This window comes from Tupaia chinensis, unplaced genomic scaffold, assembly GCF_000334495.1.
Source record: "Tupaia chinensis unplaced genomic scaffold, TupChi_1.0 Scaffold000037_20, whole genome shotgun sequence".
NCBI lineage: Eukaryota > Metazoa > Chordata > Mammalia > Scandentia > Tupaiidae > Tupaia > Tupaia belangeri.
This window is the reverse complement of record NW_006159479.1, coordinates 770,592-798,529: the sequence shown is the minus strand read 5'-3', so window position 1 is coordinate 798,529 and position 27,938 is coordinate 770,592. Positions and strand designations below refer to the sequence as shown.

The following is a 27,938-nucleotide window of genomic DNA, read 5'->3' as shown; positions in this document are numbered from 1 at the left end:
AAGGAAGACATACAACAGCCAAAAAACATGAAAAAATGCTCAACATCCCTCTTTGTAAGGAATATGCAGATCAAAACTACAATTCGATAACACCTAACCCCAGAAAAAATGGCGAAGATTAAAAAAACAAATAATGATAAGTGCTGGAGAGGATGTGGTGAAAGGGGGAAGCCCTGCATTGTTGGTGGGAATGTAAATTGATCCAGCCACTGTGAAGAACAATATGGTTGTTGTTGAACAACAACCTGTAAACAACAAGGTTCTCAAAGACCTTCAAATAGAACTACCATATGACTCAGCAATTCCACTCCTGGGTATCTACCCAAAGGACAGGAGAGCACTCAGTCAGAAAAGTGCTTGTACAACTATTTTCATTGCAGAGTTATTCACAATTGCTAAGACATGGAACCAATCCAAACGTCCTCAAAAAGGTGAATGGATTGAAAATATATGGCACATATACTCCATGGAATACTATTCAACCATAAAAAACAACAAGGCCCTGGCATTTGCTAAAAAGTAGATGAATATGGAAGATTTGTTGCTGAGTGAAGCAAGTCAGGCTATGAAAGAGAGACATTGTATGTCTCCACTTAACATATACCGACTGTCCACACTCTATGGTAGAGACTGAAAGACTGGAAAACATGAAAGCATTAAAAATTGTAATGGACACTAGAGACAAAGTGGAAAGAGAGTGTGGGAGGGGAAAAGCATAGGAAAGGAAATTTTGGGGGAAAGGGAGAGGTAAAACACTTGTGGGACACAGATAAGGTTTTTTATCTGTTGACAAGGATGTGTATAATAATTTCAACTGGTCTGGACTGAGGTGTATGTCATGGTAGGTAAAATCTCTTCACAATCTAAATGATGTATAGCATTTTAATGTATTTTTATTAAAAATTAATAAAAATTAAAAAATACATAATAAAACCACCATGTCTGAGACTCAAACCACACAATTGGCTGTGTGGAATCCAGCCACCTTAACCACCACACCACTGGCTAGCTCTAAAACGGTACTTTAAAAAACTTTTTTTTAGTGCTGGAGGGCACATGTACTTGTGAGAGAGACAGGGACAGAGACAGAGACAGAGAAAGAGAAAGAATTCCTCAGTGGAGCCTGATCATACTGTAATCCTTGTTTTTCCCACTTCCTCCTGTCAGAATTTTGAGCACACACACATGCCCAACATATTCTTTAAACCACTAGGACTGGATTCAAACTGCAGTCAGCCATGAGGGATCTGGCCCCCTATGCACAGCAGTTAACCACTGTGCTATGGGGCCAGGCCTAAAGTGATACTTTCTAATGACTGCATAATTCCATTAAGACACCTAAATATAAAGGAAAACAAGTTAAATCCTTGTGTGACCATTTACACAAGTCCCTATATAGGGAAAAAATAATTATACTACCTTTGCGTGGTCAGGATATCACAGCTCTTAACATATGTCACTGGACAGGCAGTGATAATATGAGGCATACGAGAGGCAATGTTTCTGGAGCCAATGGGTATAAAGAATGGCATAAACATAGGAAAAGAGTAAAAGTTTCAGGACAGCCAGTGGTGTGGTGGTTAAGACAGCTAGATCCCAGGTAGCTGACTGCATGGCTCCAATCCTGGACCAGCAGTGAGAAAACTGAAGATTGAAGTTTATTAATCAACCCAAGGTCAGACAGGGCAGGCTACGTCCATTGATCTTCATTCTACTGCAGTCAGGAGTGAATGAGGAAGTAGAGTCAGGGATGACCAATTCTTCTGGAAGCATGATGAGTAAAGAGAGTGTGAGAGGGAAATAAAGTATAGGGGGAAAGAAAGGATCACTGCTTTTATTATAAAAACAAGGCTCAGTTCCTTTGAAGTGGACACCAAAAAGGAATCCCTAAGTGACTACACGGGCCAGAAGCAGAGAGACCACCAAACCCTGGGTGCCATGCTGGAGATTCACCTTTCTCCTGAGAATCTCTCTGATTATCTTGACTCCGTGAAAACCTCCTCAGGTCATTTTTTCCTTTCACATCAGAGGCATGGCATGACACAACAAAAGGTATTTCTTAACATCCTTGGCACAGCTAAGCTGAGCCTGGAAAGTTTAAATGACTTTTCTTCTAAAGGCAAACTTTCAGAAGTCATAGCAACTGCCCTGGACAGTAGGTTAACAATACAGAATCCCAGGGATCTTGGATTCAGAAGGTCTGCAATGGGGGGCCTGGAAACAGGTATTTGGAAACAGTGCCAGTTATCCTTAAATTCCTGCAAGTTCAAGTTATCACTGTGCTGGCAATAACAAAGAGAAGTAAACACAGTAGCCTAAATCCATGTGGTCTGGCTCACAAGAAAAGCCTACTCATAACCCCATGCTGGGGTCTTCACTGTACCACTGAGGGTTTTGATGCTATCTTGGCTCATGCTAGCTGTTTTTATCTACTAGAAGAAAAATCTGGGCCTAATAAAAGATGGCCTTTAGCCAAATTGTTAGGTGGTGTGGGAAGAGGAGAGAAGAAGGTTTCTTCTATTCTTACTATTTTTCAAAGACTAGGTTCTTTTTAATTTTTTTTAAATTTATTTATTTCTTCCATGAGTGAGAGACCCTCAACAGGGTCTTGATTCACCCCCAGCCTCAGCCAGCCTGGGATCATGGACACATGCATTCCCAGCATACTCAAGGAGATCTCTGGATGTGAATCTGGAATCTGTCCATGTGGGTCAGCCTTGCAGAGCATTGAAACTTTACTACTGCACTACCATTGCCACCTAGGTTTTCAGATCCTAACTAGCCTATCATGTAAACCGACTATAGCATAGACAAGGTCCAGCTTTGTCCATCCCACCTGCTCGTCATCCCAGCAGCAGTAGGTGGCAGCATGATGGCAGCCTCTTCTCTTCTACAGGCCTCTCAGTCTCACCACGCCTTAGCCTTGGGGAGGATGACTGTTTGGCCAGATTTGCCTAGAGGAAGTCCTGACCTACTCCTTTGAGCCCAGACTCCTCTCCAATGAGATGTCTTTCATTCTTATTCATTCCTTCTCAGTTTGGATAATAAGTTATATAGTTGTCCTCTCCATGAATAATACCACTAGAACAAAAACGCAACACCAAGGCCAGCCCCATAGCTTACTGGTTAAGGGAGCTAGATCTCATATGACTGATTGTTATTCAAATCCTGGCCTCATTGGTTTGAGAACCATGCCAGGTGCATGTGCATGTGTGCCTTAAATCCCAAGAGGATAGAGAAATGGAGGAGAGGGGATTGTGGTGTGACCATACCCTATTGGAAGGTACTTTCTCCTTTTCTTGCTCTCTGTGTTTCTCTGTCTTTCTCTGGCAAGCACATGTACCCTCTGGCAATTAAAAAAGAAAAACACAACTCCACAAAAGTAAGTAGTATGCCAGCACTTTACGCAATTTCCAGTCATCTAGCAAATCACACGGTGACACTGCACACATCATTTCAATTAATCCTCATGGCAACCCCACAGGAGATGGGGTTGCAGATGAGGAAGTAACTGAGTTACCTGGTGTGGCCAGGATCATCCAACTATGAGGGACAGAGTTAGTTTCAAATGTCCATCTGTGTGACTCAACTCCTGCTCATGATGGGGCCTTCTCGGTGCATGCGCTCACCCCACCCACCAATTTCTGACTGCAGTAAGAAATAGAACTTTGCCAAGGAAGTTGGTCCATTTCAACATGAAAGGAATACTTTTGATATTTGCATTTTTATCTTAAATTTGAAAATAGAAATCTGCTTTCTGCAGCTGTGTGTCTAATTCAGTCAGTTCTTGTTTCTGTAACCTAGTTTGAAGAAGAAATATTTCCAAAAGAAGCAACCAAGCCTATAAAGCACAGTTTGACTCAAATGGATCCAAGCGATTAGCAAATGGAAAATAACACTGAGGAGTAAGTTTTGCGTCAGAAGCATAGCAGCTCCAAGTCATCCCAAGTGAACCTAAAGATACGTATGCAACCCAGAGAATGGTTTGTGTGGAGTCTTTGCTTTATTTTTGAATAGTTTAATCTTCTAAACGGGTAGCTCTCCCTGAAAAGGTGACTTAAAAATCATAGTCTTTGCTTTCATCACCATGTCGTCTGTAGTTTTACAAGTTTTCCCTTTTTATTTTTTTAAAAGATCAATTAAAAATTTTTTAATTCCAAAAGCATTCTCTTACTGCATTCTCTTGGGGAAAAAAAAATTAGATAGGCTTAAGTGGCAAATGACTAATACCCAATCATGTTACTGGTTTGTTTGGCTTTTTTTGTCTGTCTAGATGTTCTTCTAGCCAGGAAATTATTTTCTACCTCCTGCCTTTTCCAATAAAGCTTTATTATAGGAGTATTTCCCTTACTCCCTGTACACTCTGTGATAGGGGAGCTGCTCAAATCTCAGAGGCTGAAAGTCCCAAGGGGCAGCATTAACCCCTCTCTCATTTTTTTTTTTTTCACCCTGTTGAGTGGTTAAGAGCAAGGGCCTAGAGTCAGACTGCTGCCTGTGAATCTGGACTCTGTCACTTGCTGGCTGAGCGACCTTGGGCAAGTTCACTCATTCACTATTCATTCAGCACCATCTGAGCTCTTCTACTACAGTCACCATTCGGACCTATCCCACCATTATTGCTTTTATCCTGATGCTGAACTGTCTCCCTCCAGACACACCTGCCTTTCCATGCCATCGCTTCGCTGTTTAGTTCCTATTCCTCCCATGATTCTCACCTGCTCAGAGTCCCAAGTCCCTGGGTGGGGGACCTGCAAGTTTCTCCATGGTCTGCCCTCTCTCCAATCCATGCCCAAGATCTTCTGCTTTCTGTTTACTCCTCTACCATTCTTTCTCTGTTTTGGCCACATCAGCCTTCTTGCTGTTCCACAGACATCCTGAGAACGTCTCTTCCTGAGGACCTTTGCATTCGCTGTGCCCTCTGCCTGGAATATTCTTCCTCCAGAGTTGGCTTGGCTCCCTCTCCTTTAGGTTTCTGCTCTCATGTCACCTTCTCAGGAAAGCCTTCGTAGCCATCCTATTACACATAGTGGCCCCTCACAGCCACTTGGCATTCCCTAATTTCCTTTCCTGCTTTATTTTTCTTTGTAGCATTTATCACCACCTGACACACTGAATATTTCTTTGGTTCTTGTCTCCACTAGAATGTAACCTCTGTACAAAAGTAATATGCCAGATTCTAGAATAGAGTCTGGCCCATGGAAGGCCCTCAGTAGACATTTGTTTAATGAATGAATGAATGAACAAATGAAGAGTTTGCATGTGGCAATCAGAAGCCAGATCACACAGGGCCTTGTAAGTCCTGATAAATACTTTGGGTTTTATTTTAAGTGTGAAGAGAAGCCAGTGAAGGGCACATCATCTGATTCAAATTTAAAAGCTCACACCGACCATTGCATTGAGGGAGGCTTGCACTGAAGGGAAATGTGACTTGGGGAGGGAGGGGATGGTTTGGCAGCTAGTGCAACATCCAAGCAAGAAAGATAATGAAGACTTGGCGCCATGCTAGTACAGCGGTAAAACACACTGCTCTGTGAACTGACCCAGGTGAAAGGTTACAGGTTCACGTCTGGAGAAACCTCCTGCCCTGCCCTGAGTATGCCAGGCACATGCATGCCTATGATCCAGGGCTAGCTGAGGCTAGGGGTGAATCACAACCTCAAGACTTGTTGGGGGTACAGTCTCTCTCTCTCTCTGTCTCACTCATGGAAGAAATAAAAACTAACTTAAGAAAAAAAAGAAATACACAAAAAAAGGTAGTAAGGACTTGAGTTAAGGCATATAAAGTCAGCTTTTTGTAAAACATATTTTGGAGTCATAGATGACAGATTTGTTAATAAATTAGATGAGAAATGCAAGAGAAAAAGAGGAATTGAGGATATCTTCTGGCCATGATACTAAATCTTCTTGAGCCTATTTCCTCTTCTATACGAGGGGAATAATGAGAGCCCCTCCATCATGGGATTGTCCTGAGAGGAGGTGGTAGGTGTGACGTGCTCACACAGTGCCTGACACTGTGGGGTGAACCCTCAACCTTAGCTCTTATTATTGCCCCAAGAAAACTGTGTTTCCCCTGCTTCATTAGTAAATAGAATCACTAAAATATCCACCCTCACCAGAGACTGAGGTGAAAAAAAAACAACTTTTTTGGTAAGATGTACTCTCCCCTCCTGAGAGAGGGACTTTTACTTTATTTAACATAATGCTTAACCAGAGAGTTGGAACTTTTTACTTGCACACAAAGAAAAGGATTCCTCACATTTCAAAAGAATTATAAGGCTCTTTTCAGTAATGTTTGTCCATTCATTACTTAGCAGAAGTAACAGAAAGCTGAAATTACAAACCTCTGCTCATTAAAAATCAATCAAAATGTAAGATAAAGAGCATCTGAAATGATAATTTTGTACAAACAGGCACCTACTGCATTTTAATATACCAGAAACTAAAACACCACACCATCCAGTTCAATACGGGACACCTGGCAACCCTGTTTATAAGTGTAGCTCGGCTTTCTACAGAGCCAACACTCAACCCTTTTTGGCTGCAATGGCTTGTCCTCATTTCCCCCCTGGAAAACTATTTTTAAACTTAGTACAGATAACATTTTTCCTCTATTACAATTAGCAGCTTCTCTCAATGGGTCATTTGGCTTGGCAAGTGCTTGTGTGGGGTAACCTAGTATCTTCTTTCAAAACCTCACAGTGGTTGCCTCCAGGTGCAAAAAAGCTACTTGTGAGGAATTGAGCAGTTGCTTCAGTCCCTTCAGGGTCTTCCTTGCTAGCATTTTCTGCCTCACCAGATTCTCCTGATTATTGGTGTGCTGGGCCCACCTAACTGAAACCCAACCAATCCCCTCTTCCCAGTGCCCAGGGAGTTTGATGCGGACACTCTAAATCTAGGATTTCTTGCCCTTCTTGCTCCCCCTAACTGAACTCCTTAAATCCTTTCCTACCTGGGAACCTACACAGGCAACCTTAAATTTGAACTGGAGCTGGAAAGACTTCTCCCAAAAGAATTTGCACCATGTACAAAGTGATTTCTGTTGTTCAGCTTTCTCTGTTCTCAAGTGTGGAAAATACTTTTGTTCCTGAAAATGGGAACCAACAGCCTCCAAGGAAGCTTGTTAGAAATGAAGAATTTGAGGCCATATTCCAGACCTAAGTCTGAATCTGCATTTTAAGGAGATTCGCAGGTGGCTCCCAGGCACTTGCAAGTTTGAGAGGCCAGAACAGTGCTGGACCCTTCCCTTTCTTTGTTCTGAAGAACACATAATAAGCATTATGTTCTTGTAAGCTGTCCTGTTTAAGGCCCCTTAATCTTCAGCCTCACCTCATTTTCCTCACTGGCCAGAAAATTCTGAGTGACTTCCTTCCAACACCCTCTCTGCCCTGGCCCCTTGAAACCAACACCTCTTTTCTAGCTACAAGACCACCGCAGACTCCTCTGCTCATCTCTTGGGGCCCAGTCCTGTGTGGCAGTATTTAACAACTGCTTTGTTTGCTGGGCTCCTCCCAAGTAAAGTCTCTAATACCAGTCGAAATGTGGCCTGGTCAGCCCCTCTTCCACCTGCTTTAGCCTCCCCACATCCCTCACATTCCCCCAACCTTGGTCCTTAGGACCTCAGTTGCAAGGCCTTGGGACTCGCGTTTCCCACAGCTTACCCTGAAGTTGAGCCTTCCCACTAAGCACGAACATACCATCCATGTTCCTTCCTGCCTGTGGTTTTTGCAGCTCCAACAGACAACCATTACTATCCAGAAATGGCTGCCTTCAAATGGGAGGCACCCAGAGAAAGGGAAGGGGATACTATTTAAGAACCATCCCTGAACAGAAGAAAAATGCAACGTTTTGCAAGGCATCCCACCTGGAAACGTTCCCAGTTCAGGTCTGGAGACCTTCCTGAGTATACTGGACACATACTTATCCAAGATACAGGGTTGGCAAGGCTGAAGTGGATGATAGTGTGATGACGCTTTTGGGTGCCATCTCTCTCACTCATAAAGGAAATAATAAACTTGGGGGAGAAAAACAAACAAAAAAAGAACCAGATTTAGAGAGAGTCCTCTAAAACAAGGATGTTGGGGGGGGGGATACATTATAAATGCTTTAAGCACTTTGATTCTTTGAAGGGGTGGGGATATGAGTTTGGAATTGGTGCTCTATAAGCTCTCAAGGTGAGAAAGATGTCAGGTAACTTTTTTGGACTCTAGAAATTAGAGCCTCATTGGAATCATAACTCAGGGCTTCTTGGCTATCAATCTAGTGGTCACATTCATTAACCACCCACTTTGTTCTCAACTTGGCTTTATCATTTGCTGGACAATTTTTGCCCAAAATGATATATTAGAGGCCCATATCCAGCAACTGAAAAAAATGCCATTGGAATGTCATCCATATTCATTATTAAAATAGTATCTTTCTAAAGTCGTATGTATCATTTTTTTTTCTCTTTTTCTTTTTTTTGGAGAGGTTTTTGCTATCGAGAGACAGAGAGACAGAAAGCAAGAAATCATCCCTTGGGGGGCTGATCATGCTGTAATCCCTTCTCCTCCATTCTCCTCTCAGGATCTTGGGCACGCATGCACGTACACGCGCCTGGCGTGAGTTTAAACCACCGGGTCCGGGACTCGAACCGCAGTCGACTACATGGGAGTCCAGCGACACAGCCATTACGCTAACTGGGGGTCCCCAAAGTCATATGTATCTTACTTAACAGACACAGCATTTTTTAGGAACCAAGCACCACCACTTATAATAATCCAATGAACTGGATTATTAACCTCATAGATGAGGAAATAAAAGCATAAAGAGTTTAGAATTTAAGTAACTTCCTCAAAGTCACTCAGATAATAAATAATGAACCAGAATTCCAACCCAAATTTCCTGGATAGATCCTAGCCACACACTGAACCACTAGGTCGTGCTGCCACCCTAAAGGCTCTGAATAAAAATGTAGCTATATAGATATAGACATGAGATATACAGCTATAGATGAGCTATACGGATATAGATATGGGATATATATAAATATTTACATAGCTATGAAGACATTTCAAAATGCTCAGGGAAAAATGGATGTATGAGTTTATTTTGGTGCAAAACATGTTTGAAATCTATGTATAGTTTATTCATAAACCCATTTTCCAAAACTTTGTGAAGATCCCTTGTATATATCTTTAATTTTTAAATATTTCTATTTAAGTAGCTAGAGAGAGAAAAAAGAGAGAAAGGGAGGCACAGAAAAGATCTAGGTGCATTTTTTTCCAAACGGTACCTCTCACATGTTTTCATACATGCAGAAAGGCCCAGTTAAGAAAGAAGAAAAAATTTCCTATAGACAGGTCCTCTTGAGGAATCTAAAGGACTGGTTTCATAAACCTCAGTTCTCTCATCTGAGAAATGAGGTAGTTGGAGTTTATGAACTAGCTCATCAAGTGAGAAAAATAAGCCTTCTAATTTTAAAAGTATTAAAATTGCCCAGAAGACTGATGAGGCACTTTTCCTGTTTAGGTCTGCCTTTGAGAGATAACCATGGCTTAGTATTCTTCAGGATGATTCTGGTCTGACTTTGTGTCTTGTGGGTTTTTCGTAGTTCGGGTCTGATGATAGCCCAATGCGCTTGTGCAGATTTAAGTTTAAATTTCTATACAGTCCCAGGCCTGCGGGTTTCCCGAGGTTACAGCTCAAGTAGACAAGAAATGGGACAAGGGAAACACGCCGTAGCTACTGATGCACGATCACCCTCTGCTGGCCACGTGAACGCGCTCCTTCGACATCGAGGGAGCCGTTTGGCTCTGGGTATACAGCACAAACTTGCGCCCTTCCCTTTCCCTGTAGCATTCCAATCAGGCAACATTTGGCTACCACCAACCCTGAGCTAGGCACAGTGTGCTCAGGGCTGCGGATAGAAAAATAAATAAAAGCGTCGCAGCCTCACAGGAACTCCCAGTCTAACAGGGCACACCCAAACCAGATTATTATAATGCAACTTGAGAGGTGCGTCACTGGAGCTGTGCCTCATGGCCCCATTAATTTGCAACCACAAGGTGCACAGGAGCCGAAATCAAACAGTACAGTACAATGTTCTTTTGTTAGGAGAGGAGGACTGGTGACTCACCTTAGCGTTTTCCCTGTCCACTGGATCAACAATGGCTAATGGGTGCTATCTTAGAAATCAGGCTACCTGGGAGTAGTCCTACCAGCCAGCTCTCAAGAACAGAAACAGGAGGAGTTGCACAGAAAAGTCAGGATTTAACAGGAAAAAGGTGAAATTAAGAACAGGGCCAAAAGGATATCTATGCATTTTGATATGAAATTAAAAAGCAATAAGGAAACTTAAAATACACAACCAAGACCTGACACTTTTTTAAAAAAACCAGGATTCTAGCCCATCTTTCCACTAGATCTTGTTGGATTTTTTTTTTTTGTAATGGAATTTTTATCTAGTCGTATTTTCAAACTAGACCAGGAGGCCTCTTCAACTTCTATTTTTCATTTTTTAAATTTTCCCAGGGGGCACATGCACTTGCCAGACAGAGAGACAGAATGAGAGAGAGAGAGAGAAAGCGAAAGCACTCCTCACGGGGAATGGCATCTCTCCTCCATTTCTCCCCTCCTTTCAAGATTTTGGGAATGTACACATACATGCCCAACAGGTTTTCCACATCAATGGGTCTGGGACTTGAACCACGTAATCAGCCATGTGGGATCTAGCCACCACCACAGGCTGGCACAACTTCTTTTGTTAAAGTTAATTTATTTTATTCATGATAGTGCATATGTGTGCATGAGAGAAAAAGAGAAGCACCCTTGACAAGGTCTTATCATTCCATGGTACCCCCTTACCCCCAACCCTCCCACTTGTCATGATCTTGGATACATCTCCGGTCCAGGGGAACATGCCATTGGCCATGTGACTTACAGCTCTGTGGTTCAACACATTACCTACTGCACCCTGAGGCTGAACCCCTCCTCAGCTGCTAAAATGAAAACTTCTTTCTGCTCTGCTTCTCAAATCTTTTCAGATTCTAGATACACTTAGTAACTGTGAACTTTTTAGTTAGCTCTTTGCCTCTGTTAGGAACGATTTCTTCTACTTTAGAGGAAATTCTGGTAACACACCCACTTTACAAGTCAGAAATTGGAAGAACAAGGAGGATACATTTTTCTCAAAATGGGAGGGGAGAAAATAAAGGAAATGAACAAATACACTACTCAATGCCGGCATCACACGTAATCAGCCATGTGGGATCTAGCCACCACCACAGGCTGGCACAACTTCTTTTGTTAAAGTTAATTTATTTTATTCATGATAGTGCATATGTGTGCATGAGAGAAAAAGAGAAGCACCCTTGACAAGGTCTTATCATTCCATGGTACCCCCTTACCCCCAACCCTCCCACTTGTCATGATCTTGGATACATCTCCGGTCCAGGGGAACATGCCATTGGCCATGTGACTTACAGCTCTGTGGTTCAACACATTACCTACTGCACCCTGAGGCTGAACCCCTCCTCAGCTGCTAAAATGAAAACTTCTTTCTGCTCTGCTTCTCAAATCTTTTCAGATTCTAGATACACTTAGTAACTGTGAACTTTTTAGTTAGCTCTTTGCCTCTGTTAGGAACGATTTCTTCTACTTTAGAGGAAATTCTGGTAACACACCCACTTTACAAGTCAGAAATTGGAAGAACAAGGAGGATACATTTTTCTCAAAATGGGAGGGGAGAAAATAAAGGAAATGAACAAATACACTACTCAATGCCGGCATCACTCTGGACCTATTTCTTGGAACCATGCCCTATGGGAATACCCATAAAAACATTAGATTGTAACTACCAAATGAGGACACTGACGAGTGTCCTCTAAAAGGGTTCCTATGGGGCCAGCTCCATCGTCTAGAGGTTAAGGGAGCCAGATCCCATTTGGCTGGCTACAGTTCCAGCCCTGGCATCTTGAAAAATACACCAGGCATGTATACGTGCTTGCCCAGAATCCTGCCAGAATGGAGAAGGAGAAGTGATTGAGGCATGACCACGTCTCATTGGCAGGTACTTTCCATACTCCCCCTTCTCTCTGGTGAGCACATGTGCCCTCTGGCAATTTTTTTTAAAGGGTTCCTATGAAAGGTGCAGTTCAGAAAATCTATGCTAAAGAGAAAAAAGACAAAACTGGAAACTCATGAAAATGAAGGGAAAGCTAAAGGCAAGAAGGGAGAAAAAAGACTGGGGAAGTAGAAAAGACTAGGAAATGTGTATGGATAATCACAGGGTAGAGGTTTGCACCATCATGAACATCTCACATTTGTAAATAAAGTTTAAGAAAAAAACATGCCTTCAAAAAATGCAGGCAATACAGAAGTGCATATGGTAAAAAGTGGAAACATACTCACACAATCCACACAAATCCATACCCACAAACAGAAGTGGGAGAGGTCAGGGTGGCAGTGAAGGTGGGAGCCATAAGCACCAAGCAAGTGACCAGCACACCAACCTGCCCAAGACCAATCCCCAGACAGTTGTGGCTGAAAACAAACATTTACAGCCAGTGGTGTAACAGAAAGCTGTTAGACAAGATTCCTGCCCCTAAAAATGTGAGACAAATTGCCAACAACAACAAAATCACACACACATTAAAAAAAAACAAACAAAAAAAACCCCGAAATCTAACCCTGTTTCACTTAATAGGCAAAAACAAAAACAAAAATCTGTATTTTTTTATGCATTCCTAAAATGTTAACAATGTGCCTGTAGCTTTTTTGAACAAAGTACCTTAAGCTTTGTGAAGTAAACCTGATCAAAGTGTCTGTATGAATTAGATATACAGGTGGTGTTCTAAAGCCAGTCAATGAGATGCCATAGTGAAAGCTGAGTCAAGATTTGCCCTGAGTCAAGATTTGTTGTCTGTCCTAATTCAAACGGGATGGGGGATGGGAATGAGGATGAAGATGGAGAGGAGGGGATAGTAGAATGGTAACAAATTAAACCATGTTGAATTTCCACAGGTATGTCAGAAATTTATTTTTTTTTATTTGTTTGTTTGTTTATTTATTTACTTGCTATAGGGAGTGTGCATTCCCCAGAGAGAGACAGTAAGAAAGAAAGTGAGAATTCACCCTTTGGGGGATGCCCACACCACAATCCCTTCTCCTCCATTTTCTTTTTGAAATTTTGGGCATGTGCACACACACATACCTGGTGTGATTTTTAGGCTGGTGGGTCCAGGATTCAAACTATGCAGGTGGTCATATGGGATTCCAGTCACCTTAACCTCCATGCCACCTGCTGGCCCCAGAATTTTACACATTTTTAAAAATGATAATGTGTACATACTCTTGAGTAGGAAGAGAGAAAGAAAGAAGTGCCCTCGACAGGGTCCTGTCACAGCATAGTCTCCTTTCTCCAGCCTGCTGTATCCTCAGGATCTTGGGCACAGACAAATGTGTGCGACATGTTTTCAGGCCGACCTGGGGATTCGAAATCATGGTCAGCCATGTGGCTTCCAGTCTTACAGAGCACTTATATTATAGTGGCTAGGCCAAGAATTTTACACATTTTATAGAGAGGTTTTTTTTTTTTCCTTTAAATTTATTTATTTTTTACATTAATTCACTATACATCATTACAGCATACAAATGAATTTTCCATCCAAAATACACTGTATATTGGCTCAATCAAGCACATCAACATACACATTATCAGCAAATAATTTTCCATTTCTTATATCTTGTTTACTTTGCTTTTTGTTTTGCCATCCTTGATTCCCTATCCCTCACCCTCTGCCCTGTCCCACCCTCTTCCCACATTGTCTCTGGTATCCATGGTTGCTTTCTATGCCTTTCCCCCCCAATTTAATTGATTTGCTAATAAACTCAATTAGTCTAAATATTTTCAATAGCAAGTGCAGCTGATATATACCTATGCATGAACCCAAGTCTGACTTTAGGTATAAACCTCAGTGAGTAGAATGTACATACTATAAAGTAGTACCTAACTGGGGCTATATAGCTTACTGCAGTCATCAAATATGCATTTACCCCATGTGTGACCCTCTGCCCTTTCCCACTCTCTTATTACACTATCTCTGCTATATACAGTTGTCTTCAATTCCTTTTCCCCCAACATTTTGTTGATCACACAATATCATAATTAATCAAACTACTTTCAATAGCAAGTTCAGCTGGTAATTTCAAGAAAAGTAATTGGCTATGTCGCTGGACTCTCACGTAGTCGACTGCGGTTCGCATCCTGGACCCAGTGGCTTAAAACTCATGCCGGGCGCATGTGCGTGCGTGCCCAAGATCCTGAGAGAAGAATGGAGAAGGGATTGTGACGTGACCATTCCCTCTGGGGGGTGATTTCTCACTTTCTGTCTCTCTGTCTCTGTCTGTCTGGCGAGCGCACGCACCCTATAGCGAAAACCTCTCCAAAAAAAAAGAAAAGCAGTTTTGAACTGGTAACAATATTTCCTTGAAAATTAAAGCCTAGAAACAGGTAAGTATTCTGTCTTGAGCTGTCAATAGGTTCATGTACCTACTATTTGAACAGAATATAGAGAGGTTTTGACTAGTCTGATACACTTTTAACTTAAGATCATTAAATCTGAACCAAGGTTAATAGGTAATAACTACAAATAATATACATAGATAATAAAAAGTATTTATATAATAACTGGATATTCATGTAATAATGTATGTATGTAATATGAATGAATGTGTAATTGCTACAAATGAGTCAAAATTATGTAACAATAATTAATATTTATGGGTGAACAGATTCATACAATTATAAAAAGAACTCTAATGTATTACTTTATTTATAATCCTATATATAATTCTTTATTACCAAAGCATCAGTTTGTATCTAGACACACATACACATACATATATATATATGAGAGTACTTCAAAAGTTTGTGGAAAATGGAGTTAAGTTAGGAGTTTATGGGTCAGCAGGTGGCATAGAAGTTAAGGAGGCTGGACTCCATGGTTCAAGTCCCAGACCTGGCGGCTTGAGAGTCATATCTGACAGGTGTGCATGCATACCCAAAAATCCTGAGAAGAGAACAGATTACAGCATGACCATTCCCCCTGGGAGGTGATTTCTCACTTTCCCTCTCTCTGTCTCTCTCCAGTGAGTGCATGTGCCCAAGGGTGGCAGGGGGGAGGAGATAGTTTATTTTCAAGAAAAAATTTTAAATCCATGAATAATTTCTTTCATAGTACTCATTTTCCATGAACTTTTGAAGACTATATATACACAAAGATATATATACTATAGTTTTTAAATGGAGATATATATATGCATATACTTATTTATTTACTTTTTTTTAGTAATTTTTTACTTTTTTTAGGGCACATGTGCTTGCCAGAGAGACAGAGACAGAAAGAAAGAAAGCAAGAAGTCACTCCCAAGGGAGGGTGGCCATACCACAATCTCTTCTCCATTCTCCTCTTGGGATTTTGGGCATGCAGGTACCTGCAACTGGTGTGAGTTTCAAGCCACTGGGTCCAGGACGCAAACCGCAGTCAGACACATGGGAATCCAGTGTCTAATGTATTACTTTATTGATAATCTTATATGTAATAATTCTTTATTAATTATTAGACACACACATACACACATATATGAGAGAACTTCAAAAGTTTGTGGAAAAATGGAATTAAGATAGGAGTTTATATGCCACCTGCTGGTCCCTTTACTTATTTTTCATGCTATACCTTTTCTAAACAGCAACAGAAGAAAAATGCAAAAAATATATAGGCAAGCTGGGGTAGATACTATGCAGTGAACACTTGGGATCCCTATCAGAGAATCAGATTTCAATCTCTGCATAATTATTCACATCAATACAATAGAATTAGAAATGTGAAGACTTATCTCAAGAAGATTCAGTCATCTCAACAAAGTCCTTTTTAAAAGTGTTTATTAGTTTTTGCTATAGAACATATGTGCTCACTGGAGAGAGATAGAAGGAGAAAGTGAGAAAGCACCCCCAGGGGGGATGGCCACACCACAGTTCTCCATTCTCCACTGAGAATTTTGGACACACACCCATGCACACCTGGCATGATTCTGAAGCCACAGGGTTCAGGATTCAAAATGAAGCTGGTCATTTGGGATCTTGCCACCTTAACCTTTGTGCCACCTGCTGGCCCAACAAAATCCTTTCAAAGATCAGTCATCAGACTCCTTTTGACTCCAAAGGAAAGGAATACAAACACTGCTGTTCCTAGGGAGCCAATCCTCTATAGTTAATCTAGTCAAACCACATAGCTCTATATAATAACAGTGTTGTAACTACACATCAGGGAGGAGGTGCCAAACATACCTACTGCATAAAATTCACTTTATTATAATATATATTAAATTTAAAAACATAGAATTCCCTGGGGGATAATAAAATCAGGAATGTTACAGTAACTTGAGCCATCCAGGCATAATTGCTAACCAATAAAAATGAACTATTCCATAATACTCTCAGTTTTCATTAAGTATTGGTTTATAAGGCTTTGTTCTGTTGTTTGCTTTGGTTAAAACAAAGTCTTTAAAACCAATACACCATATCTGTCAGCATAATGAAGGAATTTTGTGTGTAGAAAGCTGTCTAGGTTCTAGCTATGGGGAAAAGCAGAGAGCACAAGCCACAGGAGTGTCATTGTGGCACAATAGTTCTTGGGACTGGATTGACTAGGCCTTACCAACAGACCTTGAAAAAACACAGGTAAAGATGGAGAAACAGAAGTGAATGTCTTGAGGAACCAGTAGATGGCATAATGATTACATTGCTGGATTCCCACCTAATCAACCATGGTTTGGTTCAAGTCCCAGACCCAGCAGCTTAAAACTTATGCCAGGCACATGTGCATGGATGCCTAAAATCCCAAGAGATGACTGGAGGAGAAGGGATTGAGGTGTGGCCATTCCCCCACCCCTCACGGGTGTCTCTCTGTCTGTCTCTTCAGCAAGTGCATGTGCCCTATAGCAAAAAAAAGTAAAAGCAAATGAAAGTCTTGACCAGTGAGGACTTTTGAAAGAAGTCAGAGCACAAAGGAGGGTTGACAATGGAAGAATAGCAGTAGTTAGAACTTGGAAGTAAAAGATAAAGTAAAACGAAGCTTCACAAGGCCTGAATCAACTAAAACTAAGTTCAAAACTAAGACTATGAATGACAAAGTGTGCTAGAATATTCCCCAACCTCCTTAAATTAGCAATTTAATTTATACCAATAATTTATGGCCAAAGGACCAAAACAACAACAACAACGATAATACTACTAATAATAATCATAATGTTTTCTTCCTGAATTCTAGGCAACTTCTAAACACAAGCAACAAGTGGATACTGTCACAGAAGCCAGAAATACTCAGAAATATTTTGTTCTCTCTGCAAACATACGTAAGAATCAAAAAGTGGCTTGGTAAGTGAGGAATCAGCACAAGGAAATTCAAAGACTAAAGTCACAATTGCATTTACTCTCCTACAGCATCTTCATTAGGGTTAGATTTGTCATGGAGACCAGAAATGTTGGCAGTCCTATGGGATTCAGAGGCTGTGAAAAAGGGAGAATCCAGGAGTCTAGTTATTCAGTTTCTATAGCCTAGGCAATGTATAGGATTTCACAGTTTTCTTTTTGTAAACTGGTGATTTTTTTTCAAGTTTAATGCATTTTTCGTAGAACCCAAAAAAGCTCCTAGACTCTTGGCATTGGATCTATAGTATTCAATGGGTAAAATGGTCCTATCGGGACCAGCAGTTAGTGTAATGGCTATGTTGCTGGACTCACATCTAGTCGACCATGGTTCGAGTCCTGGACCTGGTGGCTTAAACTCACGCCAGGTGCATGTGCGTGCGTGCCCAAGGTCCCAAGAGGAGAACGGAGGAGAAGGGATTGCGGCGTGACCATCCCCCCTGGGGGGTGATTTCTCGCTTTCTGTCTCTCTGTCTCTCTCTGTCTTTCTGGCAAGCACATGCACCCTATAGCAAAAACCTCTCCAAAAATAAATAAATAAATAAATAAATAAAATAAAATGGTCCTGTCTGTCATAGCCTCAGCCATTCCTGATAGAATTAAAGGAGCTGGGGACCAGCAGGTGCCATGGTGGTTAAGGTGCTGGATTCCCACATGGCTGACCACAGTTTTAATCCTTGACCTGACATCTTGAAAAGCACACTGGGCACATATGCATGTGTGCCCAAAATCCCAGGAATGGAAGGGATTGTGGTGCGGCCATCTCCCTGGGGGGCGATTTCTCACTTTCCTCCTCACTGTCTCTGTCTCCCTCTCTCTCTGCAAGCACATGCACCCTATGGCAAAAATCTTTAAAAAAAAAAAAAAGAAAAAGAAAAGAATTAAGGGAGCTGCAGTTATGGTTACTAGGATTAAGCTACCAGTGGAGGTGCCATGGGAGAAGGAATAAAACTATATCCCCAACACCTACGTAGGATCTGGCTTATAATAGGTGAAGAAAAGTATTTAAAAATTAATGAACAAATTAAAAGTTAAAAGTCAAAGTAGAAGGGGAATGAGGAAACTAGATTTAAGTAAACAAAACCCCAAGAAACCAGAACCCAGGAAATTGAGTTAAGGAGGAAAGGATCTAGCACCAAGAAACCAGCACCCAGGTCTAATTAGAGCAGTGGACTCTCAAGTTTCCTGTTGAACCAGGGTGGCATTATATTTCTAGACATATTTTCCCAACGTCTTAGGAAAATTTCAAAACATACAACTAAGTTGAAAAACTTTTATAGTGAACACCATATATCTACTGCCTTGACTCTATCATTAACATTTTAATATTATAGCTTTATTAGTCTTATTCTTTTTTCTTTTCTTTTCCTTTTTCTTTTCTTTCCTTTTTTTTCTTTTCTTTTCTTTTTTTTGGAGAGGTTTTTGCTGTAGGGTGCATGCACTTACCAATAAGACGGAGAGAGACAGAGAAACAGAAAGTGATAAATCAACCCCCCCTGGGGGGGGAGGGAGATGGCCACACCGCAATCCCTTCTTCTCCATTCTCCTCTTGGGATCTTGGGCATGCACGCACACGCGCCTGGTGTGAGTTTAAGCCACCAGGTCTGGGACCCAAACCACAGTCAACACATTGGGAGTCCAATGACACAGCCATTATACCAACTGCTGGTCCCCATTCTTATTCATTTTTATATTCACTCATCAACTAATGTTTTGTTTTTGTTTTTGTTATATGGCATGTGCACTCTCCAGAGACAGAGAGAGGGAAAATGATAAATCACTCCTCGTGAGGGACGGCCATGCCGCAGTCCCTTCTTCTCCATTTTCCTCTCGGGATTTTGGGTATGCACACACACACACACACACACACACACACACACACACCTGGTGTAATTTTCAAGCCACCATATCTGGGACATAAACCATGGTCAGCCATGTGAGGGTCTAGTGCATTAATCACTATGCCAACTGCTGGCCTCAATTCATGTTATGTTTTTAAATACATCTCAGAGTAAATTATAGAGGTGATTCTGTGGTAAAGTCAAAAAGCATTGCTCAAGAGACGCTGGATAACACATGACAACCATGGGTCAAAAACCCCAGCCTTGTCAGCCTGAAACAGTTTGGGCACACATACAAGGGCCCAAGATCCAATGAGCTGGAGGACTGGAGGAAGGGGTTCATGTTGTGACTAGACCCTGTGGAGCATGCTTGCCACCTCTCTGATGTACATGCATGCTATCGTGAATAAACGTCAGTGAACATCAATACGTTGAATGAAATAAATATTAGATTGAAATATTCGTTGATTTTTAAATTTTGAAGCACAATTTATATGAAATCCACAAATCTTAAATGTAAGTTCTGAAATCTTAATAACTGCCTACACCTGTATGCCCCAAATTCCTATCAAGATATAGAACACTGCTATTATCTCAGAAACTTCTCATAATTTCTTAGTGTTATTTTTATTTTTATTTTTTTTTGAGGGACGGGGGTTGAAGGGGAAAGGATTTTAGACATGTTGAAAATTCAGCGTGCTCTGATTATAGCTTTGAATTTCTGAGGAGGGCTGGCCTGTGCCTGATGATCAAGATGGCTGGATACCACACAGCTGACTACATGGTTCAAGTCCCAGACTCTGTGGCTTTCATATATACCTCCATTGACAAACACACAGATGGAAGGGGCTCCCTTACCCCTGTCCTGTTTCTTGAAATTCAGACTCCCTGAATATTAATGCCAGGGACCACACTGCTCTGATTAGCTTTCTGTACTTTTCCTAGTACAAAGGCAAATTAAATTCTTAAAATCAATAAGCTGGGCCAATGGGTGGTGTGAAGATTAAGGCACTGAGTCCCCTTATGGCCAACTTGGCAGTTTGAGTCTTGGACCTGGCAGCTTGAAAAACGCGCTGGGTGGACGTGTGTATTTTTCCAAAATCCCAAGAGAAAAATGGAGAAGAGATTGCGGAGTAAACCTTCCCTCTCCCCATCTCCCCGACCCGGGGTGATTTCTCATTTTCCCTTTTTCTCTTCAGCAAGTGCACAAATCCTATGGCTGAAATCTTTAAAAAGACAAAAATAAGACAAAAAAAAAAAAAAACCAATAAGCCAGTTAAGTCTTTTTTCTCCTCAAAAGTTATGTGTTGGAAACCATTCAAAATTATATAAGAAAATAAATATTTACATTACCAGACTTGATCTTCTTTTAACTAGCAGTTTGCTGTGCAACATCACAGATGCCGTTTCTGGCTTTAGAACACGGAACTTTAGTCACAGTTGTGCAGTACCTGGACATTGTGATGTCGTTAAAATACTATATTAAAATACTTTTTAAAAACTTGCACTTTGGAGGTCAGTCCCATGGTTTGGCTGGATCCTACATGATTCACTGTGAATTGAGTCCTTGCCCAGTAGATTGAGAGACATGTAAGGTGTGTGTGTATGCATGCCTAAAATCCCAACAAGATGTACAAATGGAGGAGAAGGGATTGTTGCATGACTACATCCCATTGAAGGTTGCCTGCTCCCTTTCCCTCTCCCTCTCTCTTTGTTTCTTTCTCTGGCAAGTTCATGCACCCTCTGGCAATTAAAAAAGAAAAAAGTTATACTATGGAAAATTTAAATCATTCACAAAAATAGAATAACAAATCCCCATACCACCCATAACCCAATCCCAACGAAGATAATCTTCTTAGTAAAAGTCAGTTCAGAGTCACCCATGTGGTTGTATTAACTCTATAATAGGTTCCTTTTCATTGCTAAGTAGTGTTCCATTGTATAGTTTGCCACAGTTTCTTTTTCTATTCACTTGATTACTTGTTTGGGGGCAGTTATGAATAAATATTCATGTACAGGTTTCTATGTGAATAGAAATGTTCACTTCACTTGGATAAGTATCCAAGAGAAGGATTGAAAGGTCATATGATAAGTATATGTATAACTTTGTATGAAATTGCCAAATTATTTTTTCAAAGTGGCTGTACCATTTTGTATTCTGGCAAGTAATAAATGAAAATGTCTGTTGTTCCACATCACAGCCAGAATTTTATATTCAGTTCTTTATTTTGGCCATTCTAATAAATGTGTAACAGTATCCCCTGTTGTGGAGAGTGGCCAGTTTGAGCAAACATGGACATTAGATACATGCAGAAACGTGCTTCCATGAGCTTCATTTGCATGGCTATGGAGGCATTTGCATACAAAAACCTTATCTGCCTATTATTGTCAGCTATCTGCCTGTTGTTGTCCATACCCTACTCGATAAGGATCTTTGCAATATCAGGCTAAAGGAAGCTGCATGTGTTTATCAGATTTTGCCCCAGAAAGATCAGAGAAATTACATGGTACCAGTCGTTTTCGCATCTTCAGATGATTTACATCCAAAAGGAACTGACTTTGCATCCATTTCCTCTTTCTCCATTTTCTATCCTTTAAAAGAATAAATCTGAGGCCAGTTCCTGGTAGCAGCTTTCTCCATCAGAGAAGTTGGGCCCACCCAATCCTTGCTTTTCTATACTTTTGCATCTTTGTGTGTTTGTTATTACTTTTATTTCTAATCCACAGCCTCCCCACTCAGAAAAAATGTGTTCAGCTGAGCAGTTCTGGGCACCCTGTGGCTTTAATTTACATATGCCTAATGGTTAATGATGTTTAGCATCTCCCCATATGTTTATATGCCAGTCACATATCTTCTTTGGAGAAGTATCTTTTAATATTTTGCCCATTTTCAAACTTGCTTTATTTTTAAGAATTATTTTATCTTTATTTATTTATTTTAATTTGACCAGAGAGAGAAAGAGAGAGAGAGAAAGTGAGAAAGCAAGCCACCAGGTCCAGGACTCGAACTGTGGCTGACCATGTGGGAGTCCAGTGCCCCAACCACCACACCACCTGCTGGCCCCCAAATTGTGGTTTTAAAAAATTGTTAAGATTTAAGGGTTTTTTAAAAATATATGTTGGGTACAAGCACTTTATTGGTTATGTGATTTGCAAATATTTTCTCCACATCTATTGCTTATCTCTTCATTCTCTTCACAATTTCTTTGACTAAACAAATTTTTTTATTTTCATAAAATTCAATTTCTTAATTTTTTCTTCTATGGTTTATGCTTTCAGTGTCATATCTACAAACTCTTCCCCAAAGTCAAAATCAACTTCACTTTCCTCTAAACATTTTAAAGATTTTTAAATATATTTTTTATAATTACTTAATTTTACTTATTCATTCATTTATTTTATTCTTTTTCTTTTTTTTGATGTTTTTGCTATAGGGCGCGTGTGCTCACCAGAAAGACAGAGAGAGACAGAGAGACAGGAAGCGAGAAATCACCCCCCAGGGGGATGGCCATGCTGCAATCCCTTCTCCTCCATTCTCTTCTCAGGATCTTGGGCACACATGTTCATGCGCCTGGCAGGAGTTTAAGCCATCGGGTCCGGGACTCGAACCGCGGTCAACGATATGGGAGTTCAGCGACATAGTCATTAAGCTAACTGCTGGTCCCACATTCGTTTATTTTAATTTGACCATAGAGAGACACAGAGAGAGGAAGAGTGAGAAAGCAAGCTGTCAGGTCCAGGATTCAAACCGTGGTCGGCCATGTGGGAGTGTCCAGCACCTTAACCACCACGCCACCTGCTGGTCCCTTATTAATATATTTTTTAAATAATTATTTTATTGGGGCCAGCAGGTAGTATGGTGGTTAAGGGCACTGGAAGAGAGAGAGAGAGAGAAAGAGGGAGAGGGAAAATGAGAAAGCAAGCTGCCAGCTCTGGGACTTGAATCATGGTCTCCCATGTGGAAGTCCAGCATCCTTAACCACCAGCCACCTGCCAGCCCCTATATTAATATATTTTACATTTAATTTCCACCAGCAATGAATAAGCATTCTTGTTGATTCATATCCTTGCCAACATTTGACATTATCAGTGTTTTGGAATTTGGACATTCTTTTTTTTGGTGGGGGGGGGAAGGATTTCATTATTTGTTTAGATGTTCAAACTCTCACTCTCATTTTTTTTTTTTTGGAGGTTTTTGCTATAGGGCACATGTGCTCACCAGAAAGACAAGAGAGAGACAGAGAGATGGAAAGTGAGAAATCACCCCCCGGGGGGATGGCCACATTGCAATCCCTTCTTCATTCTCCTATCGGGATCTTGGGCATGCATGCACATGCGTCCAGCATGGGTTTAAGTCACCAGGTCAGGGACTCAAACCACAGTCAACTACGTGGGAGTCCAGCAACAAAGCCATTATGCCAACTGTTGGTCCCTCTCACACCAAATTTTTATGAAGTGGTGAGCACTGACCAATTATTTCTCCCACAGAACTATAACCATACATTTCCAGACTGTATAAATATATGGTTGGACTAACATTAATACACATCACCATTTTACCAATTGCATAGTAAAGCAAATTATCAAATATCCACATAATAAGTTACACAGCTCAAAGGGTATATAAAATATTAGAAGTCTGCTGGTATTTTGCTATTACAAACTATGTCTCAATGAATAAGCTGCATCATTCCATATGTGTGCAGGTATAAGAATTCACCATTTAAAAAACATTCTAGTGGCACCAGCAGGTGGCATGGTGGTTAAGGCACTGGATTCCCACATGGCCAACCACAGTTCAAGTCCCGGACCAGACGATCTGGGAATCATACCAGGTGCATATACATGCATGCCCAAAATCTTGACAGGAGACTGGAGGAGAAAATATTGTGGTGTGGCCATCACTACTGGGAGGTGATTTTTCACTTTCCCTCTCTCTCTGTGGTGAGTACATATGCCTTATGGCAACAAAGTCTAGCTAAGTGATATCTTTCCTCTCCTTATTAAAGTAACCAAATTTAAACTACTAGTGTTAAAAATGTGAACTTTGAGGGACCAGCAGTTAGCATAATGGCAATGTCGCTGGACTCCCATATAGTTGACCACAGTTTGAGTCCTGGACCCAGTGGCTTAAACTCACGCTGGGTATGTGTGCATGCATGCCCAAGATCCCAAGAGGAGAATGGAGGAGAAGGGATTGTGATGTGGCCATCCCCGCTTGAGGGTAATTTCTCGCTTTCTGTCTCTCTGTCTCTCTCTGTCTTTCTGGCGAGCACATGTGCCCTATAGCAAAAACCTCTCCCCCCAAATAAAAAATAAATAATAAAATTTTTTTTTAAATGTGAACTTTGAACCTCCTCTCAGTGCTATCAATGAATAATGATTCAGAATTTTTGCCCCCATCAGATTAAAGTTTTAGTTTCTACTATTTGAAAGTATGAAAATGATCAGGTATCTGATATTAATGCCAAATTGCTTTGTTCTCACTCAGTTGACAGCAATCAAAACCAGAAACTTTGTTCCAGTGTTGGTCCTACTTGCTCCCTTTCTAGCATTGTCCAGGTAGATCCACACACGGTAGGTAACTGCTACTGTAGGGCATAAACTAAATACCTGATCTTCCTTCTCTGCCAGGTAAGACAGCAGTTGTGCGGTGGGATGCAACTGGGAAGACACCAAATTATGTCAGAAAGGTAAATGCAGTAGTCTAAAACCAGGTTCTGGTTCAAAGATTGTAAGAATAATTCTTCCCTGGAATGATAGCATATGTCCAGGGACATAGTGATTTATCACAGTGATTTGGAGGGTGGAAGCAGTACTGGTATTTAATGGACAGGAGCCACATGGGACAGTCCTGTCCAAGAAGTAATTTTCCCATGTTGTGTTGAAAATGGCATGCTGAAAATCCATGAAGGTGAAAACCTCTATCATAATCCAAATCTGAAAGTAAACTCCTTTTACATATGAACACGTAATAAAAATATATTTATGAAATTTTTCAAGAAGGCAACAGTCACATAAATCAAGGGAAAATAGCATTTTGATACATTCAAACTTTATCAAAACTGTTCACTATTTTAGAAAATCACTTCTCCAATTAAAAAATTGTTCATGATATGTGAATCACCAATATACCAGTATGAATCCACATTTGTGCTGTCACCTTTATGGTAAAGAGATAGGTAGGTACATAGGTAGATAGCTAGAGATAGCAATATGTACATTTAGTATAGATATACAATAAATATATCTATGAATATTTTTATTTAGCTCTTATTTCAAAATGTCCATTATGAAAGAGGTGGTATGGAAACAGTAAATGGCCTAATGGTTACGTCACTGGACTTCCACATAGTTGACCACGGTTTGAGTCCTAGACCTGGTACTTAAAACTCACACCAGGCATGTGAGTGTTCATGCCCAAAATCCTGAGAAGAGAATGGAGGAGAAGGAACTGCAGTGTGGCCATCTTCCTTGGGGAGTGATTTCTCTTTCTGTCTCTCTGGTGAGTGCTTGTGCCCTATAGCAAAAAATCTCTCTAAAAAAAAAAAAGGTGGCAATATTTCATTGAATATTTGAAGTTAGGGTTCATCACTTTGCTCACAAAGTACCCATCCTGCCAATATGTCTTTCTAATAAAGAAATAAAACCATCAAGATTAAGTGTGTATTTTAAAGAAAAATAGTAGCTCCTCTAGTTTAGATGGAATTGCCTGGGATGGGGCAAAAGGAACCTTCTAGTATGCTGGAAATGTACAATTTATTGATGTAGGTGACGTTTATGTATCTACATATTTATAAAAACTTACAATGTATTTTTTCTGTTTTTCTATGTAAAATTGTGCCATGACTTTTCTGACAACTCAATACGAGTGCACTTTACATATTTTACTGTATCAGTTTCCTTTGCTGTTGTAACAAAGTAGTCACAGACTTAGTGGCTTAGAACAATAAAATTTTATTATCTTATCATTCTCAAAGATAGGAGTCTAAAATGGGTCAGCGAGACTGTGTTCCTTCCGATGGTCTAGTGGAGAATTCTTTCCTTTGACTTTTCCAGTTTCTAGAGGCTATCCACATTTCTTGGTCCATGTCACTTTGACTTCTGCTTCCACTGTCATGTCTCCTTCTCTGACTCTGACCCTCCTACATCCCCTTTATAAGGACCCTTGTGATTACCCTGGGACCAGCTGAGAAAACCCAAGATAATTTTCCCATCTCAAAAACCTCCATTTAGTCACATCTCCAAAGTCCTTTGTCATTGTAAGGTAATATATTCAAAGGTTCTGGGGATTAAGACATGGCAATTTAGGAGGCCATTAGTCTGCCTAACAAGTATAAATTATTATTTTTTATTTGTTTTTAAAAAAGATAAGCAAGTCTCTGATTGATAGGTGATAGATTGTTTCACAACTGCAATGATAATGACAAAGAATGTGAAATTTGAATGCTTTTTCAAGCTTGCCAAAGGAAATAGTTTTAAAAGCCTTTGTTCATTATTTGGTACTATTGTAGACATTTTTGATTCAATGAAAAATTAAACATTGAAGTTAAGATATTATAAAACTATATGACATATCTTTTCAATATATTTAAAAAGTTAAATGAGCTTTTTTTTAAGCTGCCAGAAAATCAGAAGAATCTCATTAAAGTGAAGGAAATTATCAAGGAATAAATTAGCAAACTGACATGATTTCGAATAACCTTCTTCTTCAAGATTTTTCCATTTCCAGACCAGTTATGAGCTGCAGCAGTAAATTGCTGCTCAAGAGAAGCTAGATCCTATATGGCAACCGCAGTTGGAATTCCCAGCCCAATCAGCCTGAAACATGCTGGGTACACCAAGTGTCCAGGATCCAGTGGGCTAGAAAATTAAAGAAAGAGGATCACACCATACCCAGACTCTATTGGAGTGTGCTCGTCTTTCTTTCTTCCATGTGTGTGCAATTTTAATTTCTATTCTTAGAATAAATTAATAGGAATATTTTTAATGATACTGATTTGGAAACATATTGCTCTCATTTAAATGTTATATTTAAAGGCATGATAACTAAATTTAAAGATTTCTATGAACTTAACAAAACCAAAATTGGGAGACCAGCAGTTGGCATAATGGCTATGTCACCGGACTCCCATGTAGTCGACCGCAGTTCGAGTCCCAGACCCAGTGGCTTAAACTCACACCAGGCACGCCCTTTTGGCTCTCTGAGTAGCACTATGGCGGTTGGCAAGAATAAGCGCCTTACGAAAGGCGGCAAAAAGGGAGCCAAGAAGAAAGTGGTTGATCCATTTTCTAAAAAAGATTGGTATGACGTGAAAGCACCTGCTATGTTCAACATAAGAAATATTGGGAAGACACTGGTTACCAGGACTCAAGGAACCAAAAATCGCGTCCGACTTAAGGCCGTGTGTTTGAAGTGAGCCTTGCAGATCTGCAGAATGACCCAGTCGCATTTAGGAAATTCAAGCTAATTACTGAGGACGTTCAGGGCAAAAACTGCCTGGCTAACTTCCATGGCATGGATCTCACCTGTGACAAAATGTGTTCCATGGTCAAAAAATGGCAGACCATGATTGAAGTTCATGTCAATGTCAAGACTCCCGATGGTTATTTGCTTCGTCTCTTCTGTGTTG

The 27,938-nt window shown here is 40.5% G+C and overlaps 1 protein-coding gene across 3 annotated transcripts in view; it reads right to left on the bottom strand.

Moving 5' to 3' along the window:
* Positions 1-27,938, bottom strand: part of TRIM13 (tripartite motif containing 13) — a 69,807-nt gene that overhangs the window by 32,269 nt on the left and 9,600 nt on the right. Inside the window, exon 1 of one of the 3 annotated variants that reach the window (XM_027772206.1) lies at positions 20,659-20,734. The exons of 1 other annotated variant lie outside the window; for it this stretch is intronic. The gene's annotated coding sequence lies outside the window, so the exon portion shown is untranslated. Of the gene's footprint in view, positions 1-20,653; positions 20,735-27,938 lie in introns of those variants that run through there. One more of the 3 variants, XM_027772215.1, reaches the window with a different exon arrangement.